Source organism: Rhipicephalus sanguineus, chromosome 1 (genome assembly GCF_013339695.2).
Source record: "Rhipicephalus sanguineus isolate Rsan-2018 chromosome 1, BIME_Rsan_1.4, whole genome shotgun sequence".
NCBI lineage: Eukaryota > Metazoa > Arthropoda > Arachnida > Ixodida > Ixodidae > Rhipicephalus > Rhipicephalus sanguineus.
Window position 1 is genome coordinate 90,813,351 of NC_051176.1, and position 22,449 is coordinate 90,835,799.

Below are 22,449 nucleotides of genomic sequence, written 5' to 3' on the forward strand. Positions count from 1 at the left end.
TTCCGAAGTTCCTATTCTGGTCAGCGTTATGAACCCAGCACAGGCGGCGGGTGTTTCGCTTGACTGTCTTTTCTTTTCCTATCTGTTTTACTGATTTGTCGCTTTTCTGTTCGATCTCCCCAACATTTTTGTGGTACCCCGAAAGAGGTCGCTAAGTAGTTTTGTCGGAAACCGGGCAGAAACAGTCTGTAAAGTAACGAAAGGTTACGTAATCGCTTTGTCGCGCCATGGACCCGGGGCGTGCCGCGACCGTTCTGGTGTCGCCAAACGTGCGAAAATTACGCCGAGATATTTCGTCGTAAAAAGTCAAATCAATGACGCTTCTTTCGTTTTATAAATACCGAGTGTGGATTGTTGAAAGATAAATAAATAAATAACACGCGGCTGGTTTTTCGAGCGGCGTTGTGGCTAAACTTTGCGAACGATTTACCGTTCTTTCGAAGCTTGCTTTTTCTTTACACACATACTCGCTGGTGCCCCCCCCCCCCCTTTTTTTTCTGTTGGGCATCGGCTTCGCGGGAAACGACGAAAGCATTCGGGCGACGACTCAATCCATGGCGAAGAAAAAGACGCGCCAGTGCTGCAGGCAGTGAGGTGACGCCCACGGAGCTTGCCTGTTACACACCCCCCACCCCCTACCATTCAGAAGCCGCCTGTGTGCCCTGCTGATGCCGGCGGAACGACTACTCGTATCCATTGTGCCGCACCGTCACCCGCATTTCGCGGAGGCGCCCCCATCGGTTTGTCGAAGAAAGGGGAGGAGTGGCCCCGGCGTATTGTCGCCGTCCACCACGTGGTGCGCCGATGAAAGGGACCTGCTTCTTCTACTCCATCCTCGTCGCCATTTATTTCCTTTGCTTATCGTTTTTTTTTTTATCTTTCTGTCGAACATTTCGCGACGTTCAATATCGGACTGCGCGTAGGACATATAGCCTATGGAATGCAGTTCCACTTCAAAGGCCAATGGGAAGGGGATGTCTTTCTTCCCTTTTATCCTGTATATGTGCCCCCCTCCCCCCCTTAACGTTCTCACTGTCTTTGCGAAAGTTCAACCCTGGCGGTAGGTACCTCTTCTTTCCAAGTTCTGTTTTAGCACTTCTTTTCTTTTTTCTTTACTTCACCACTCCTTCATATTTATTTCTTTGTGTGATTCTTTTCTTCGTTTCTGCTTTCATTCGTACTTCCTCGCTCTAAGGTTTCGCAAAACGCGGCCATCGCCTGTACCGCGGTCTTTCCGTGGCCTCTGTTCTATCCAACGAGAAGAGGACTCTGGCGGCCCAAGAACTCGCGCTCCGAATTCATCTCGGCAGCTTCGGAATTTCCACTCTTAAGGTTATTGCTTTCAAAGTTTCAGTCCTCGGGCCTCCTCTGTTCTCGTCTGATTCCCGTTCCCGTTCGCGCCTCGTCCTTTTTCCTCCTCTGGCGGGCATCATCCTGCCGGGGAGCAAGATAAATTGGAAGAACTTCGGCGAGTTCATTGTGTTCGGCGGTCCTGTGCGCGTGCCCGTTTTCCGCAACGCTACTGGTGTCGTTGATTTATTTATTATCTTTCCCAACATTTTGCGCGTTCCTCCCCTGTGTGTTCTCTGCGTCGAACTTGCGGAATTCGGGTAAACGCAGCTTGTTTCGCTGTTTATTTATTTTTTCGTTGTCTCATTTTTGTGCGCCCGGGAACAGAAAGCCAGCTTAACAGCATGTCGAGGGAGAGGAAGAAATAAAGAAAAAAAAAAGAAAGAAGAAAGCCATCGTAGGAGCAAGAACGGTCTGCGTGTACCCTTGTTTCGTGGTTATAACGTTCAATTTCTGTTCACACGGCTTCTACTGGCGCCAGTTCAAGCGATGCCTATGTATTGCTCCTATGCCCTGACTCGGGTGTGAAATGAAAAACAAAACGAAACGAAAGCGGCGCCTGCATACTTGGGTGCACTCGCCTCTTCGTTTATTATGTGCGCACGTAGCGAATCCTTTTCACTGGCGCTGATATATAAACCCCGTGTCGGTGGTTGGGATGTTTGTAACCAATTTATGGCGGCAATTTGTTTCGTCTTAAAAACTTTCTGACCAACTGAGGGAGGGGGGGGGGGAACCAGCACATTCGCGCCAAGGCCGCGGCATTCACTTTCACGCCACGGTCTTGTGCAGTCGTGTTTTAGCCGACGCTGATTTTCGTGTGTTGCGTATTTGTGGCGCGTTTATCACCTCTGAATGCCTGTCGCTCAGTGCATGGTTAATGGTATTGTGCTGCCGAAACGTAGAGATGCTCGTATGCGCCGTACTGCAAACCACTGCAAGTTAAAAACAACGAATGACGTCCCCTGTGCTTTTCTCGACTTGATTAGCCGTTGGCTTCATCACTTGTGTCTAACAGAGAAACTACGGCCCCTCGAACAATTCTCCTTATTTCGTACTTTCAACCAAACTATAGTTCTATTCACGTAGAATAGCGCCGCTTTGCTGCGGTTTGACAATACCATACTATAGTGCATTAAAATGAACACATATTAACATGAAGCGATGGAAGGAACAGTGCTAATGGGAATCGTACAACCATTGGAAATCGTGGGATAGGTAAACTATATAGTTGCAGCAGTCGTAAGGAAAGTTCGGATAGCGTCTCAAAGACGAAGTGTATGTCATTATAGACTGCAAAAAAAAAAAAGAAAAACAATCTGCGCGATTTCTTTTCTTAGTCTCCCGAGGCGCGCTGCTTCACTCGCGCAGAATGATGAGCAGAATGATGATGATACTGTATAGCTCAACTGACGGTTCCAGCGGTGCTCGTTTAGTATATGTATTAAACCAGCACCGCTGGAATCGTTAGTGCACAACAAAATAAATTGACCCGATCCGTGCATAACTACATGAGTGACAGGCGCGCGTAATACATATAACATTGTATGTACTTCATAACGCTTACCAGGAGAAAGTTCTTCGCGCGTCTTTTCAGGGATGAAAAAAAAAAAAGAATATATATGTACATGGTGGGTCAGTGGTTGGTTGCATCGGGTGACGGTTCTCGATTTGGGTTCGGGTGGCGCGTCGACATGGTCGTATTCCGCGGGAGCTACATGAGAGGACAAGAAGGCGCGCACAGTGGCCTTGCTTTGTGCGGGGCTCAAGAGACAGATGGCGGCGACGGATGCGAGCAACGCCTGCCCTGCAACTTGAGCAGCTATCTCTCGCTCGGGCGGCGGACCGACGGACGATGGCGAGACAGCGAGCGCGCGTTCCAGGCGGCGCTGCTGCGCCTCGGCCATCTCCGGGTCTGGGCACGCAGCAACGGCGGCACCGACCGGCTGTGTACGCGACAGCCTGCATCGCGTCCCGACAGCAACAGCCTCTGTGCGTGACGGCGCCGAGTATGGCCCTGGTCTCCTCCGTGCGTTCAGTCTTCTTGACGGCGAATGCCCTTCGAGACGAATGCCCTTCTCGCTTCCTGGCGGACGTGGTTGTCGTTGAGAGGACGACGCTGAAGGCATCCCCCTATTCAGGAAGGCTTTCGTAGATGAACGCTTCACATTGGCGCGATGTGTGAACCATACAGCGCGTGTCGGGCACAGTTGTTTTCGGCTCGGTGCACTTAGCAAGTTGAGAACGGTAACGACACATGGGTCCTCCCGGCAGGTTTCGCCCAACCTCGCATCTGTTTGCTCTGGTCTGTCCGACTGTTTACTGCTGATCGAGATCGCATTGTGAACGCGTAGTCGGGAACTCTCAATCTGCCACCTGACCGGTGGCGGTAGCCGTAACTTTATAGTTACTGCTTAGGGAAACAAAGTTAATTGCGTTGCGGTGGTTTGTAGCCTGTCAGCCTTAGCCTTGTATTCGGAAAGGAGAAGGAGGTGAACCGAAAGGGCATAACCTCCCTTGTCTCACTGACAGTGTAGGAGGAGCGGAGCGCTTTCACTCGCAGAGAGAGAGAATAAACAGGTATACCGCTTCCGGTAGTGACTGACCCGCCAGGTCGATTAGCACGTATAGTGTCGCTCTGCTAAGCTCGAGGGCGCGGGTTCGACTCCCGGCCACGGCGGCCGCATTTCGATAGAGGCGAAGTGCAAAAGAACACTCGCGTGCTTAGATTCATGTGCGCGTTGTAGAACCCCAGGTGGTTGAACTGATTCCGGAGATCCTCAATTCGACGTGCCTCATAATCGTAACGTAGATTTGGCACACCCCAGAAGGAAACTCTGCATGTCTCGTGCTTTGACACCCAAGCAGCTGCGCACAGTCAGCCACTACCTAATACGGAACACGCGAGCGTGTGCCTAAATGGCTGCCTGTGCCGTTTACTGGAGAGCCACCTGTTGTCGAACGAATGAAAAACTTCGTTTATCTCCCTTTGATGGCGGAGCGTCGCTTCCCGTGCACGCAGGCATGTCCCATTATCGATTTCGTCTGGGACCTTTATAGATTATCGCGATCTTGGCTCGAGAGGCGTGACCGAATATTGGAGAAAACTGAAAGAGGCTCCGTGCAGACGTAACTCCGCTGCCCGAGCGAAGGTAACGCAGGTTTGGCGGGATGGTCTCACGCGCTCACAAAGGGGTGAAATCGAGGAACGATGCCGTTTACGATGCGCTTGGCCAGTGACCAGAGCGACAGTCCGTCCGCGTTATCAACGCGATCAGTCAGCCGCAGGTGGTGGAGGATAAGAATAATATTCGCAATGCGCATAGACTGTCGCGCCACCGAGCGGAATTCAGGAGCGTCCTCTCGAGGAGGGTTAGTGGACGACAAAATGGGCTCCCTTGTTCGGCTGTGCTAGCCTCAGTATTAACGCGTTGGCAAGAAAGGAACACTACGACTTTGCATGTTCCCTGCATCAGTGAACAAAACGGGCCCTCCGTGACACGAGAAATCTGATTCGTTCTTGCGAGACGCAAAGTTTTCGTGAAAATACGTGTCAACTCGTGCTTTCAATGCTAGCCCACAGCGTACGCATACTATCAGCTTTGCGAGGCTTTCTGTAGCCACGTAGGTTAGTTAAATGTTATCGTCTGACATGTTCAGTTGAAGCTCACCCTGTTTTACTTGCATATATAATTGGTCAGTGTTTCTTGTAGTGCATGAGTCCCATAACACTGTACGCGGGAGCGAGGTCGCGCGGGCTCGCGATGTGCTCTTGTATAACTGAGCGATCTCAAGTTGGCGATACATTAAAATAGGGCCTCTATCCTTTGTCAGCAAAGCGCTGTTAGGAATCGTGCGAGCGACGTTTCAATCATTCGAGGACGCGTCTGCTCGACGCCTTTCGTGGAGCGAACGCTTTCCATCCACGCCGTCCTTTGCCAGTGTATTGGGTTTCATAGACGTCAGACTCTGGAGTTTCCAAGATGTGTGGCGCCACCTGTTGGAGAAGTATTGAGTAGTGCATAGACCGACCAGGTGCAACTAGCCAGTGCGAAACAACGATTGAGCTTAATATCGCGTGTGTTTGCGCATTTAGCACTCAGAACGAGAGCTGTGAATTTCTCTCCGCTAGTCGGACGCGCCACCGAACCGTCGTGAAGTGCTTGCTGGATCACTCGCCTGAACGACGGCGAAAACAGCAGCAGACGAGAGCCCTCCGCACGCTACGAAGAAACTCCGCAAAAGACGCACTGTTGCGTTGTGAATTGCCACGGACGTAAAAGACTGAATAACAACGTTCAGTTTTACCGATTTCCATTGTTGTACGAAGAAGAAAGGCGAGAGCGCTGGATACGGGCCGTTGCGAGCGTGTTGGGTAAGAGAAGTACCCGCGTTCTCCACAGCCGGTGGCATGAATGTGTGGCTCTGCTGATGTTTTGCGTAGCCCTGATGCAAAACCGTGGTAACCTTGACTATGAAGCTCAGCAGAGGCTCTGACCGCGGTGCTTGTCGTGTAACACGAAGTGAGCAGCTAGAGTCAGACTGGAGACGCGTGACACGCACACCGCGACGAGTTGGTCGTCACAACACAGCATCGCGGACGTATGTACGTTTTGAAGGCTCAGAGTTCTGGTTCTAACTAGCTAACACCACGTGCGTCATACAAGTAAATCGCAGAATGTTGGTCGTGACCCCCTTCAGGTTTGTTTCGCCCGTGTCCACCGCGGTTGCCGTAGCTATCTCGGAGGCCACGGTTTTGCCTTTGGTTGTACCCCGCGAAAGTGGACACGCACGTATCCCCATTTGCAGTACATACAAACAGAAGACGACCATCAAGAGACCATTTGAGGATGCGTAATAAAACACTCCAATGCACAGGAAGCGAGAGATGAATTAAGGGAGAATACAACTGAAAAGGCGAACTCACCGGAGCCATTCGCCCCTGATGAACCGAGTTTTCTACCACTGATCGTAAGATGCATAGCTAAGTAAATTTATCGTGTATGTAGGTACTTTATCGCTGTGGCATACGTATATACCCGATTTTAATGCATTTAGGCTCTAGAGAACGGATGTCGGAGGGCTTGCCTCGAACTCGGTGTCGTGTGATGCTCGCTTGTACTTGCGAGTTGCAGCGCGCGGGGATAACTAAAACTTACTTTGCATTGTACTCGCGGTTCGCTTTGATCAGCTTCCTTTGTTTCTGAAGCGTGGATTGGCGGAAGAAGCTTGGAAACCGCGCCTCGACACCAACGAAAGAGGAGGGTTATATTGCGGCCTATGCACATTCGCTTGCGGGCGGCTCTCTTTGCACTACCCAGTTAGTGCCAGGGCTACGATGAGGGCGCTGGTGGCGGTGTTTTTCGCAGCGCCGCCTGGGCAGAGTCTGACGTCTATAGGCACCGCTGCGCCGCTTGTTTTTGTACGTTTGTTGATAGGTGGCAGCACACTGCAAGCGATTTGCTTGTTGACCGGTCTGAGAGCAAAACGTTCTCCGACGTCTGTCTAATTGTAAACGTGGTGACGCGGAGTAGTCGAAGTCGTTCGGCGGAGGAAATTCTTCAGATTGCTTTCAGCAGTGATGTTGAAAGAAACCATCTTGACGACGAGAATTTTTCACTGAACGTAGAAGACTGTGAAAGCACCGAGAGTGACAGCGACGATGAACCACCAGCTGCTAACTCACGAGGAGCGAGCTGCACTTCACGTCTCCTCGTGCGTTAATGTTCTTTCACGCTCGTAAGTCACTTTGATTGTACTTAATGTGTAATATCCTTGAGCGAGATCAAAATAAAAGCATAGCTCCTCTTGTGCATTGCATGTATCACAATTATGGATATTATGGAGCGCCGCATGCCGCCAACACGCTCGAGCTCGACCAATGAAGCGAAATGGTTAGAGCGATGGAACGTGCAGTCACGGCCACAATCCACGCCTCTCGGGGAACTTCTTCGACGTTGCGAAAAGCATACGTGTGCATTCTTTTCGATATTCATGTTTCGATCGTGCTGATCGGACCAGCAACATGCGAGTGAAGTACACACGGCTAGAGTCTCAGCATGGCTGTGACAGAAGCGCTACTGAATGGCATGTTAAATGCTTGTGTTCCGTTGAAGACGTATTTCGACTGCGCAAGTAATGACGACAGGGTATTATCACTGAACACTTTTATGTTTGCAAGCCATCATCACGCGCAGCAGCGATGGCGCTACTCGCTGGCGGCCTACTACTGCGGCAAATCCGTCAGGCAGGCTCGATACGTACTACCTCGGAGTGCCGTTCAGCTCATACGTCAATTCTAGTTCATACAGGTTTATGTAGCACGCACAGGATTTCGCAAAGCATCGTTATGCACGGTAACGGAGCTGAAATATAACCTTTCACTTCGCAGCAAATAATTAGGTGGCGAGTACTTAGCACTTTCCATGATTTGGAAAAGTATTTTAGTCTCATATCTATTTCAGCGCAGCTCATGACTTCATCCGGTTAAAGTGGCACGGTCCGTACGTCCGCACGTCCTACCTGTTCCTATGCTAACAAACGGGTTGACCCTCCTCCTGGCGCCATATTGAAAAGCACGGCGCGCCACCTATAGTTCGTGGGCATTGCGAATAGCATAAAACATCAGTCCGCGATTGCACCCTTGCTCGCTCCACGCTCCCGCTGTGACGGAGCGAGGTATTTTCGCGGGCAGTTCGTTTTGTGTCGGTTGCGCTCTTCGTAGGAATGCCGAACTCCAGGAATAATTGCTGCGTTGTTGGGTGCAATAGCACCTTCAGGAATTATCCGGGCACGCGGTTTTACCGGTTTCCATTTAGAGAATATGAACGGAATCGGCGTGAACGGTGGATCGCTCGTTCGACGACAAAAGTGAGTTCTGTGAATAGATGGGGTATTTTTTTTTCTTTCGAGTGAGAATTTATGGGTGCTACATTGCACTACAGCAACGATGGGTCTAATTGGACACCCGGGCCGTACAGCCGAATATGAAGCAGGTACTTTGTAGGAAATGCCAAATCAAACAAAGAGGTGCACCCAGCATATAATCCATCGATTTTTCCTGAGTGCTACAGGTTCACACAGATGGAAAGCGTTTTTTCATTCAGCGGCCGTTACAGTGCAATTGCTGGTATCGCCAGTTTCAAGCTGCCGCTGAGTTCGCTGCCGCGTTAGCCTGAGGGTGATAAGCTGTGATTGTTTAGTGAGTGAGGCGGCCCGCGTTACACGTGCCCAGTTTCGCTCAACGGGCTCGTCACCTCCGTTGTCTTCCCCCAGCTCATGCATTTTATGTTGCCGCGTTCGCCTGAGGATACACGAACGAGGTCTGACGAAAAGAAGCACACGCGCTAACGCTACGTTCTCTGACAGCTGCTAAATATTTGACGTCCTTTGGAAGCAAACGGGAAAGAAAACGCCTAAAGCGAAGAACCAAAACACGGCGCAGTGGCTTGCCGCCACCTGCGTCGTCTGCTCCCTTATCCCGCCAAATCTGCTGCCATGGCCGCTTAGGCGCTGGAGGCAGTGCGCGACTGTGGCGGCTCCTAACGTATGCACGGCGCCCATAGCCGCTTCCCGTTCGTTACACATAACTACAGCGATCGCTGCCACGGCGGCCTCTTGTGCCAAAGTTGTCATAACTTGCGAATGCTTGGTTAACTCGATAGCCTGACACATAGTTTCCTACAATACTTACTAGAGGGAACTCTGGCGCTAGTGTCTATGGGAGGTGCAACGCATGACGCTTCACCCAGCATGGGAATGATGGGTAGTACACAAATTTGTCTAATGGTGAATTCTATTGGCGGATTCGGAGTGGCCGACGAATTCTGCGCCGGAGCGCTCCACTCTGGCGGAGAGCAACCGAAGGAAATCTGCCAATGGAACACAAGCGCCCTCGCCATAGCAAATGGTAGGGGGCGCTAGCGTACATCTGTTTCGCAAGCGCCCAGCATTCCTCGCGCTTCGCGCCACCCTACCTTCACGGCGCGAGCGGAGAACGGGCGCGATCGGACGGCGCATTGCATCGCGCACGCGGCACGCCACGCTCTGCGCACGCGCGGGGAGCTCGCGACTTCCGGTCGAATCCGCCGCTTTTCGCGGAGTAGAGAGAGCTGCTCCGTGGAGTGAATCTGACGGCAGAGCTGCTCCAGATCTGCCAATGAAACATACAGGGAGCACTCTCAATCCGCCAATGGAACAGAGCTACCGGAAGTGCTCCGAATCTGCCAATGGAATTCACCATAAACTTCGTTCTTTCGGCTCCGTTTGGCTGTGCGTCGCCTGCATCCTCTTTGTCGCAAAACAAAGTTCAGCAAAAGTCAGCAGTTCCACTTCACCACTTAACTTTTTTAGGCTCACCAAATCAAACCTGGTCACGAAGTTCACAACGGTCTATTTGTTTATCCGAAACGAACGCCAAACACAGCAATAAACAAAGTCACAAGTACGTTTGAAGCCGCAAGCACGAAGACTAGGCAAATTTGTGTACTACCCATCATTCCCACGGTAGCTGTACGATCGCAGCGCCAGAGTCCCCTCTAGTTAATTTTAGGAAACTATGGCCTGACATGCCTGCGGCCCGAGCAAGGGTATCGACACCAGGCGGCTCACCAGTAGATGGCGCAGACGGCCATTTCGCACTAAAGTCACTAGAACGGGAAAAGTACCGCGTTCCTTTTCTCTTCGCCGCCGCGCCCTTTCGGCGGCTTCGCCACACAAAGGGTCCAGCTCGCTCGCCTCGCTAGTGTCTCCCGGCCGCAGACGCACGGCGCTTTGGAGGACGATTGTTTTTATAGGCTCAGGAAAGCGTGCAGGAACATTACGACATCCCGTATCGTTTTGAGACTTCATCGAAAGCCTATCGAGGCATCGAAGAATGCCCGGGTGCTGCGCTTTTAGGTGCAGCAACCGGCGAGAAACGGGCAAGGCCCTCTTTGCCACAGAATAAGGCGGGAAAAATTTGTTCCCACTACTGATACCCGCCTTTGTGAGGTAAGCGTTTCATTGAGAATTCGCGAATGTTGTTTCGGGGAATGTTTGCGCCTACCCTGCGCTAGTGCAGCTTGTTTCGCGTGGTTGCCGCAGGAGGTTCATGCACAATAACATTGCCGGGCGGCTTTTTATTATGTTTAGCGTAAAATTGACGCTTTGGGCTCACATATAATGATCAGCGCGCCATGAAAACTGACTGCTACAGATTGGTACTGCCTGACGTGACTGTATGACGAACACAAATAACAGGTGGTAGCATGAAAATAATGACTGACGCTCTCGCGGCCGGTTCGCTTGCTTGATATGCACCAAAATCGGCATTGCGTGACGTGACTGTATTACGAACATAAATACCCTGCGGTTACATGAAAATAATGGTATGCATGTCACGTAAGGCATGATTTACATGTCATGCTCATGATGCTCTAGCGGCCGGTTCGCTTGCTTGATATGCACCAAATTCGGTATTGCGTGACGTGACTGTAATGCGAAGGTAAATAACAGGTGGTAACATGAAAATAATGGCATGCATGTCATGTAAGGCATGATTTACATGCCATGCTCATGATGCTATCGTGGCCGGTTCTCTTGTTTGATATGCACCAATATCGGTATTGCGTGGTGTGACTGTATGACCAACATAAATACCGTGCGGTAACATGAAAATGATGGCACGCATGTCATGTAGGGCATGATTTACATGCCATGCTCATGATGCTATCGTGGCCGGTTCTCTTGTTTGATATGCACCAATATCGGTATTGCGTGGTGTGACTGTATGACCAACATAAATACCGTGCGGTAACATGAAAATGATGGCACGCATGTCATGTAGGGCATGATTTACATGCCATGCTCATGATGCTATCGTGGCCGGTTCTCTTGTTTGATATGCACCAATATCGGTATTGCGTGGTGTGACTGTATGACCAACATAAATACCGTGCGGTAACATGAAAATAATGGTACGCATGTCATGTAGGGCATGATTTACATGCCATGCTCATGATGCTATCGTGGCCGGTTCTCTTGTTTGATATGCACCAATATCGGTATTGCGTGGTGTGACTGTATGACCAACATAAATACCGTGCGGTAACATGAAAATGATGGCACGCATGTCATGTAGGGCATGATTTACATGCCATGCTCATGATGCTATCGTGGCCGGTTCTCTTGTTTGATATGCACCAATATCGGTATTGCGTGGTGTGACTGTATGACCAACATAAATACCGTGCGGTAACATGAAAATGATGGCACGCATGTCATGTAGGGCATGATTTACATGCCATGCTCATGATGCTATCGTGGCCGGTTCTCTTGTTTGATATGCACCAATATCGGTATTGCGTGGTGTGACTGTATGACCAACATAAATACCGTGCGGTAACATGAAAATGATGGCACGCATGTCATGTAGGGCATGATTTACATGCCATGCTCATGATGCTATCGTGGCCGGTTCTCTTGTTTGATATGCACCAATATCGGTATTGCGTGGTGTGACTGTATGACCAACATAAATACCGTGCGGTAACATGAAAATGATGGTACGCATGTCATGTAGGGCGTACATGCCATGCATGCTATCGTGGCCGGTTCTCTTGTTTGATATGCACCAATATCGGTATTGCGTGGTGTGACTGTATGACCAACATAAATACCGTGCGGTAACATGAAAATGATGGTACGCATGTCATGTAGGGCATGATTTACATGCCGTGCTCATGATGCTCTCGCGGCCGGTTCGCTTGTTTGATATGCACCAAAATCGGTATTGCGTGACGTGGCTGTTCGACGATCATAGGTATCGTGCGGTAACATGAAAATATTGGTACGCATGTCATGTAAGATCTAGTTCACTATACATTACATGTTTGACATGCATGCATGTTGAATTACAACGCGAATGAAACGTACGTATATTCTAGTATATACAACGCATGGCCTGTAATTTATGTTCGTCACACATCCATGTCATGGCATACCAAATTTTCTATACATCCAGTTAACAAAACGGCCGGAAGCGCGCCAAGACAGTGTAATGCAAATCATGCCGTAAATGTCATGCATGTTATTATTTTCATGCTACCACCTGTCATTCATGTTCGTCATACAGTCAGGGCGCGCAATATCAATCTTGGTATATATCAAGCTAAGGCAATGGCCGCGAGCATACCAAGAGCGTGCTATCCAAGTCATGCCATACATGACACAAATCATGATTTTCACGTTACCACTTGTCATTCGTGTTCGTCATACAGTCACCTCACGCTATACCAATTTGGGTGCATTTCAAGCTAGCGAACCGCCCGCCATCGCAGCATGAGCGTGGCAAGTAAGTCATGTCGTACATGACATGGAAGTCATGATTTTCATGTTACCACCTGTCACTAACGTTCGTCATGCAGGAATAGCTCGTCATAAAAATTTTGGTATATATGCATTTCATTAAACGACCGCGAGCGCCCCGAGACCATGTCATGTAAATCATGTTTTACATGCCATGTCTCTCATGATTTGCATGTTATAACCAGTCACTTATGTTCGTCATACACTCTTGTCACGCCATACCAATTTTGCTGTGTATCAAGCTATCGAAACGGCCGCGAGTGCACCATGAGCGTGGCATGTAACACATGCCGTACATGGCATGCATGTCATTATTTTCATGTTATAACCTGTAATTTATATTCGTCATACAGTCATGTTATGCCATACCAAATTTGATGTACATCCCATTAACGAAGCAGCCAGGACAGCACGAAGTCGGGGGCGGATAGATAGATAGATAGATAGATAGATAGATAGATAGATAGATAGATAGATAGATAGATAGATAGATAGATAGATAGATAGATAGATAGATAGTACAAAGTCGCAGAAATTCGCTAAGAAATGCTTCGCATTTAATAAATGCAGACAGCCGAGCGCGTAAATGCCGCGCAGTTCGCATTTCTTTATCGCGTTAGTACGCGTGCGTGCGCAGGTAGGCAAGTGAAAACTACCGCTATTTCTTTCCTAATCAGTCAGAGAACAACGGTATGCTTCATTCGGGGCTGCAAAAGCGCACGCAATGCGTAAAACATGCGTTACTCCACGTGAAATCAACACCGCACCGTCGCCACTTCGGCCGCGCTGGACCAAATATGGCGGCGCTCAAGACGGTCGCGGTACTTTTCCCGTTCCAGTGACTTTATTTCGCACTAGAGTTACTGTAGGTAGCATATACAGTAACTCTATTTCGCACTAAAGTGACTTTATTTCGCACTAGTTACTGTATATTCTTCCTATTTCGCACTCGCTCGCGCGGTCCGTATTTGTGGTCGACTGCACGTTCAGACCCGCGGCGGCCGCATTTACGTTGGAGGCGAAAATGCTTAAGGCCCGTGTACTTAAATTTAGGTGCGCATTAGAGAACCCTAGGTGGTCGAAATTTCCGGAGCCCTCCACGAAGGCGTCCCTCGTAATCATATCGTGGTTTTGGGACGTTAAACGCCCAGAATTATTATTATGCACGTTAACAGACATTGGTTTCGTGGAACTTTGTTCGCGCTAACGGCTCTGTGTTGTCGAGTGGTCCTAACGCCATTCGACACCAAGCCGCGAGATCGTGTGACGCGCGATCGCGTTTCTCGCCAGTCCCCGAGCGCCGGTGATTTGAGAACGCGCTAACGATCCTTTCGCGGCGCATTCCTGCACACACGGCCGATTGTTGACAGCAAGCGCGGGAGTAGTTGTATGCTGAGTGGCGTGCAACGCACGCCGGTAGCGATGAAACTACGTCGCCACGCAACTGCCGTTGGCAGGGTGAGTCCGCGCGTAAGAATTTCGAGGCGGAAACGGCGTTCCGGCACGCGCGCCAGCGTTTTCTTCGCCTCCGGACGCCGAGCAGTGCGTGATGCTGAAGCGGCCACTCGTCTATCGCGATTGGCTGGCGCTCCGGTTGCACACCGCAGCACAGCTGCCGGCGCACGATATGTGGAACCGCAAGCACGCTGCGGCGTGCCCAACGTCGGTCGTGCGAGCGCGCTGGCGTTATAGCGTGTCGCAGCAGCAGCAGCAGAAGCGACGACGATACGCAAATGTCTGTCTGGCCGGTATATGCGTAGCTCGGGTCCGGTGACCGCGACTAGCTCCCACGGATCGGAGTCGGGAACGACGATATCCGATTCCGCGCTCGAGAAGCGCGTTCCCACTGCTCGCGCCGTACTCGCCCTCTGTTCGCAGCACGCGCAGCTTGTTTGCTTGCATTGGCTCTTTCTCGGATACGCGCCACACCCGCTTTCATCTGGCTGCTTCGGGCCGTCCTGCCAGCACTCCCGAATTTCCAGTAAAATTCCGGCTTGTTACTTTCTTCAAGCCTTATCAACAACAATGTTCTGATAGCGAGGGAAAAAAAAAGTTATTTTCGCGCGCGATGGCCTGACGAACACTGTACAATGAGAAGTCTTCTCAGATTGTGGCTGAGCACAAGATAATTTGTTCCGAGCATTCAGTTTTATGTTTCCTGAAAATTCGCAGCAGAAAGAAAGAGAGAGAGAGCGAGAGCGAGGAGGGGGAGGGGTATGGGTAGGAGCCCCCCCCCCTTTCCCGCGAAAAAAATTTCTGCCTACGCCTCTGCGCCAAAGGGTTAGGGATTGGTGACTAGCAAGATGCAGTAGGATGCAATAAGAGTACTGCGTACACGTACAGGCAGACTACAATCGGCACACCAGTGATATCACTGGAAATGTTAGGTGATCTGAAAATGTTGATGGTCAGTTTGTTTTAGTTGTTCCGACCGGCGGTACGAAGGTGTTGCACTGACTGGCACCGTGAGGAATAGACCTGCCTGTGGCCTTGTTCTGAAGCTTGGAAGCCAGAACACATGCTTGGAACAGTATGTTTACAGAAAAACCTAAACGTACAAGATGTCAGTTCAAGAACGTTCTCGCTGCATCTCTCTCGCAGTGCAACCATCTGGCCTTAAAGCACGTGCCGCCATCAGTCACAGGTGACGCCAATCGAGGAAAAGAGAGGAGCCTCTAGTCACGCGGTGTCATTGTACAACCACGGACAGTGGACCACTGGTCTTCTGGTCAAGCACATAAGAACCATAAGACGTTGCACAAGAGCGGGGAACCACATGGGAAAGCCGCCTATTGACACCGCTATCTAGTAACGTTCCCGCCCGTGGCAGCTTGTCAGAGGGCAGTCGCTGGGTCGCGACATTTCTTGGTTTGGGATGGCAGCATGCAGCGATCATAGGTTGCCCTTCCAATCTCAAAAGTGAGCTCCCAAAAGCGCTCCAAAATTGAGCCCCCTGTTACCCGTGAGGAACTGGTACGGCTGGGCAGAAGTGTCCCACAAAAGGTGTGAACATATATGCGAGCTCAAAGCAATACAAATTGCGTGTTGTTGCCTCCTCCCAAAGCACGGCACGGATCTTTTTACGAATTGTAAAGTTCAGAGGTTGGCAGGTATGATTTTACGTTTTAGCCGTTTCAGATACTCGTTTCGCTCTGTGCTGGAGTACTGTTCACATGTCTGTTGCCTGCTCGTCGGGTTTCGCAGATTCCTTATGGTGAATCTTCGCTGCGCTGTCCGTTTTTGAACAGGCACCACTTCGATTCACTATTAACGTCTTCAAGCTCTTCAGCTACCGTAAAGAATCTACTTTCCGCCGTCGCAAACCTGCCTTTTGTGATGTATGTGGAAGGAAGCTTGAAGTGGATCTTCTATTGGAAGATTTCCAACAGAAATGGGTGCGGGCTTACTGAACTGTCATGCTGCACAGCGCCCACTGGGCGAGTTCCAATTAACTCAAATAAATTGCAACTAAAGATGTTCATGGACCAGTCCGCCAGATGGCGCTTGCGTACACACTTGGTAACGGCCAGCTGTCGACTCTCGCAGAGCACCGTTCCTTGCCATTTCGTGTCCATGCGAGAGAAGTATACTTGCGCGTCGACAAAGCCGGCCACGTATACGCTCTGCTGGAGTCTACGGCAGCGCTGCATCGAGGCACTTTAGTAGGAAGTTCACGCGCGGCCGATTGATTACCTTGGACATCGCTATCGTACTGGCGCTGTGTTAGGGATTCTGAGAGCGGAGAGGGCGAGTTCCAGAGTACGTAGTTCATCTTCCTGTACCGAAGTGGTTATCACTTCTTTACTAACGCCGAAACCTCATTCTGGTTGGCTGTTGTTCCACACAAGCTCGTGTGGCGCTCACAGCAGTGTTCAGCTGCAAGTGTTTGGGAGGAGCTCTTTTGTTTCCACCTGTTGTGGCCGGCGGGCCGGCTTTGGAGCATGGGGTGGACTCGCCGAGTTCGTGGTGGACGTTGAAGGGTGGCGTGCACCAAGAGAAAAGGGTCGCCCTTCTTCCCAACAGGCTCATTTCGTGCTGTTTGTTGATCGGTGCGTGATAGGGTTTTATCTCTCGGCGTGTTGTACACGCCCTCGCGGAGCATGCTGCTGGCCCCCTTGCGACAGCTCGACGTACCGGCCCGAAGAAGGGTGAGCGCGAGAGTTGCGTGAGGTCTTGCCGAGCTGTCTAGGGGAGACGGGCGCACCCACCGCGCCTGTGGGGGCGATAAGGAGGCGCGAGTGGCGTGTGTGCGTGCGTGTACGCGCTGCCTGCGGCGGCGAGACGTCGGGAGCGGCGGCCGCGTGATTTACGGACCCGAGTGTGCCGGAACGCCGCGGCATCGCTCTCTCTCTCTCTCTCGCGCACTTTCACGTTCGTGCGCTCCATTGTGCGCGCAAGCTTCTCGCTGCCGCAACGTCTTGGATGTGCGCGTGCAGTTGCACCTCGGCTACTCGGTGTCGGCTATCCTGCTGCCTTCTCCAGTCTTACATACACTTGCGGAGATCCATTTTTGGTTTCTTTTGTTGCGGGGATATTTTAAATCTCTGATTCGCTACGGATGAAGCAACGGCGGCGTGTGTGGGACGAAGAACTGAACCTTGCGTCCAGAGGACTTCGTCCGCGGCGCTTGACGTTCGTGTCGTCGCCTTTGTGCGCGGGTTTCACGGGTTCCTCGGCGCGTTGTACCGGACTGCGTACTGCGATACGCGATCCTTGTTCTCACGCAACGGCTGTTCGTTGAGCTTGGCAACATGATGTTAATGAGGTTCCCCTGTGCTGAGACATCCGAATTACTTAGCTACTTAGCACATTGTTACCGCTCACTTGTTACCGTCCCTGCCTGACGTTGCACCTACCTGCGCATACGCAGTGCGAATAAGCGGATCGGAAGAAAGAAGTAATAAATAGTGCAAATGTTTCCACAAGCTACGAGAGAGAGGAGGCTTCGTGCAACTCTTGACATCTTTAACGAAAACCGCTAACGAAAAAAAAAAAAAAAAGCTCAGTGTGGTAGCTGTTGCGCGTGGACTCCTTCTCCATGAGTGACTTATCCGAGTTAAGTTTACTTCGTTTAATTCGATGAGCTTCCTTTGGCAAGTTGACCCAGTTTGCGCCATCCAACGTCACCAACTCGGCCAAATATATATGTGGTCCATGGTTGCTGTGCTGAGAACCGGTTCCAGCTGCGACTGTCGGACATGCTTTAACGCGATTAATATTTCTTTGAGAACTTTAGCCCAGTTTGCGGTATTTGATACTCTGTATGTGCCGCTCTCGAGTGACAAAGAAAAGCTTTCAGATGTTTTTGTGCTGGCCGCTATCGAAACCGCGTTTACTTGTATAGACACGGCCACGCGCGGACTTGGCGGCGTCGACGCTGTACATAGTTGACGCGGTGTGTCGAGAGGGTCCGGCTGCAGCGTGGGCCTCCGTACATATGACTCGAAGTATAATTACATTAACATCGACACTTATCCTGTCATGGTTTCTGTCATATATATAGTTTTTTCTTTTATCGCGATAGCTAGTATACGCTCCAGCCGCATTTTAGCTATCGCCCTGAGGTTCCGTGTAAAGTCCAAATCGATAACGTCGCCTCGCGGGCACGTTTGTTCTATGTGCGAGTGAGAGCGTGCGAGGGTACCCGACGATCGCAGCTCGAGAGGAAACGCGCCGGCGATGTTTCGTGGGGGGGGTCGTCGGAGAGGGGGCTGCGTCGCTCCGGCAGCAACTGCGAACTTTGATCGGACGGGCAGGGACGGGCGCTCCCTATCTGTACATCTTTGCAGGCATCAGCGCATCAGCAGACGGCTCATCCCTTTGTGTGTGCTGTGTTCTCACCGCTTAGCTTTCGTTGAAGCGATAGAAAGCACGGAGGTCGCTTTGCTCGCTGCCGTGTTCCCTTACGCCAGCGTTTTGGCGAGTTTCGCTGCAGGTCGGATGATAAAGTATTTAGCTGCTAGCCTTACATACACAATTCGAATTTGTTGCTGTCGCAGTGATTGCTCATCCCTTGCGGCGAAACTGACATTCTTTTTTTATAACGCGCATTTTCAGAGACGTCGCGAATGTTTTTTTTTTTTTTTAACAACCGTCTCGCACTGATGTTTTTCGTACAACAGCGAAGCTGTCTTCATAACTGGATCCAGGCGTGGACGTTCTCAAACTGAGTCTCGTTTCCGGCTCGTGGACGGGGCGGAATGTAGCGGGCATGCGACGTGTGGTCCCGTTCATCCACGGTCCACGAGCGCAAGTCCGGTATGGAAGGAAGAAAGGAGGGATCACGTGAGGATGACGACGACGACGCCTGCTGCCACCCAGGCAGCCGCCGCGACGCCCAAAGGGTGGCGCGCGTTCCCCGGCGGGCTAGCCTCGCAGGGCGCGTACGAGAGGCGTCCCGTGTTTCTTTTCTGGAGAGAACGTGTCGCCGCGGTCGGCGGCGGACTGACGCGCGGGGTCGGTGGGGGTCACTACCCACGTGCTTTCCATGCTGCTTCGTGCGGCGCGCCTCACGCTGTGCGCCGCCGTTTCTCTGATGGGCACGGTCCCTCTAGATATTTGTCCCATCCGCTAGTGTGTGTGCGCGCGCGCGCGTGTTCATCATTCTTTCTTGTCCGAACGGTCGCGTTTCCTTCGCGCCCATTGCTTCCGCGCGCTTTTCTCGGCCCCACGTGTTGTCAAGAAAAGTGGAGGGGAGTGCCCTGTGCGCCACGCTGTGCGCGCATGCACGAAAAAAAAAAAAAGTGAAGTTGCCGGCCGCCTTCGTCCTCGCGAAACCAGACGTCGCTGCTCTCGCCGCGCCTCTGTCTGGTTAGAATGTATGTGACACACAGGAGGTGTCAGCACGGATCAAGATGCACGGGTCGGAGAGTTGGTCCTTACTTCGGTTTCCGTCTCATAGTCGAGCTGACGCCGGGTGTCAAGACGCCATTGACATCGAACTGTGTCGCTCGAGCTTGCATCTTTTCCTGTGGCCGACAGAATTTGTGGAATTCGGGCGGGATCGTATGAGTGTGGCAGCGTTATAAATTTGCCAAAAGAAGTTTCGTAGCTGTTCTTCTCTCTCTCTTTCTCTCTCCCTGTTCCTTAGATTGTGGTAGCTTGAGACGTTTGTATTCATTAGGACACTATTGGTCGCCGTTTTGTGGCGCAAGACAACGACGTTCCGACCAGTGGCGCCCTCTCTGCGCGTGCGGTGGCGCCGCCGCTGTTGACAGCGCAAGCACGCGATCATGTGCACCGCTTTGGTTTCGCTGGTTGCGCGGCGTCTTTCCTGGTCCCGTAGTGATATTGCTAGATGCGGTCTCCCGGTTCGCTGAACGTCCTTCGGCCGATTGTGCGAGCACTACTGCGGATTATCGGTCGTTCCGCGCGCGGAAGGGGGGGGGGGGGTACATATGCCAGGGTAATTTCCCGCCGCCACCGACAGTTATCTCCTTCTGGCCGACGTGGGGATGAATTCACGCTCGCTGGCCTGTTGCGTTTCCCCTGCGGCGAAGAAGCCCTCCCTGCGCTGTACACTGGCGCGCGGGGCCACGTCGGTATCTCTCTTAATTGCGGCTTTCCCCGGGGCACTATTAACGGGTCAGAAAAGCGTGACTGCGCGGCCGTCCCCTGCAGCGGGGTATCCGGCGCCGGGCATGCACGTAACGAGATACGCGGTCGTGAGGCTGCTGCCAGGCGTTCACGCGCGGTCGTGATGAAGCGCCGCGGCGAAGGGCGCCCCCGGCTGGCTTTTATTCGAAACATTGGATGCCGGCGGTGGGCTGGAGATCCGATGGCTGGCCTTTGTCTCTCTCTCTCATCCTAACATGCATTCTAACGCTTGCCTACGTGCTGTTCGTGTCGTCGGAATCTCGCTCGGAGGTTTAGCGCACATGCTGCTGATTGACGAGTCTTGCGTGTTATCACCTGATCGTATGGCTCAGAAGCCTTCCTTCCGGACGTGAAAAAAATAACAAAATCTTTTTAGGCTTCTGGTACTAACTAAGCTCGTTCACTGCGGCAGCAGCAGGCTCCCACCTCCGCACACTGTTCTCAGGAACAAGCATCGTCGTCGTTTTTGTCCGCTATAGGCCTTATGCAAAATCTGCTGCCATCTAGCGGCCGCCATGCGCATTTTCGCCATGTTGAAGGCTAAGAGCGCTCCGCATGTGCACACACGAAGCGTACGTATCGGCGTGTGGCGGCTGATAGGAACGGCAATGCCGACATATTTTCGTGTTTCGTGTTGCTCAGATAGAGGAAATTGGGGTGCTGAAAAAAAGGTTTACAGGAAAATAATCTTCATGTTATTAGATTTCCTCGCGGCCGACGAGAAGCGGCAGATCGTTCCGTTGCTCCGGCTAGTGCTTACGAATCACGTGTTTGCGTTCGCCGTTCTTAATAGATGCAGTATGTGACAGCATCGGCACTCATCAGAGAATACTCTTTCGTGTCATGCCGGAACGAGACAGTTTTCGCGCCGTGTGCTTGCAAACAAACCGGCTTTGTGTACGAGGTTCAGTTGCTGCATCGCGGCTAGTTGCGCATACCAGCGCTGCTGTTGACACCACTACTTTGTTTATTACATTGCGATAACAATTATATGTTAGACAGGTAGCTCGAGCGCGTCATCGATTCTCAGCGAGCGGACCGATTGTGCTGGAGCGTGTTTGTGGTTTGTTTTCGATTGCTGTTTAAACACGGTAGTGTTTTAGTGGGATGCTTTGCGTGCGTATTGCTTCACTATGCTTGTTTTTCAAGCATTTCGCTTGCTCTCACTGCCATATTCAGAGGGGCGGCTTGGATGCCCCACCCCCTCCCTCCCTCTCCTACCTTCTTTTTATTCATATTGTGGGCATTTATTATGCACATCTTCCTCACCTGTCCATTATCATCATCATAATGCATTTGGTTATGTAATGTACAGATGAAGAAGATGTGTATATTAAATGCCCACAATGTCCCAAAAAGACCACATATCAGGCTTTCCCAGAAGCTGACACCCTTTCTGAAAAATGCTGTATCCCCCCTGTGTGCCATGAAATGTTATGAGATGCTTGTGCTTGGCACTTTTTGTATGAAACTGAAAAAAAAAAAGTGCTGTTCTGGCAGATGTGTTACACTCGAACGTGGGTACACCGTTGGTTACGCGCCGAGGTGGTTTCGCAGGCGTTCAGTCGGCGACGCAAAAGTGCATTGCGGAAAAGGGGTTGAAAGTGTAAGGCGGACCAATGTTTTGTTTAAAATTAAATGCACAATACATCTGATCGACGTAGGCTGCCCCTTGTGAAATACGCTTTGAATTGGGTCAACAGAAATTTCTTACCGTCATCGCTGTGCCTAGCGTGTCGTGCGCTAAGGCCTCCTCCCAACCATCCTACACTACAAGCATGATATTCAGCTAGCTAACAACGCTTTATACGCTACACTGAAAACAGGCAAAATTTATAACCTAGCGCAAAGCTTCATTCGCAACGACGGCAAATTTATACCTTCTCGTTGTGAGGCAGTTCTTTGCATGTAATAGCTGTCAACGTAATAAATAGGGAATGCCGGTAACGTGCACAGGCCCTTAAACACTCGTGTGACGTTTTCATGCCCCGGTTGCCCACTGTCAAAGCAGATACAAGCATGTTTTAACAGTGACAGGATACGATTCGGACACAAGGACATGGCGCCGAATCGGTAGCTTTGTCAAACCTCCGACATATGGCAGCAATTTTGCATAAGGTCTATAGCCTGGTGGGGGCTCCAGTATGCATCCACTGT

The 22,449-nt window shown here is 51.1% G+C and overlaps 1 protein-coding gene across 4 annotated transcripts in view; it reads left to right on the forward strand.

The window, feature by feature from the left end:
* The window catches only part of LOC119393871 (protein pangolin, isoforms A/H/I/S), a 229,497-nt gene that overhangs the window by 62,080 nt on the left and 144,968 nt on the right, over positions 1–22,449 (forward strand). The window lies entirely within an intron of this gene.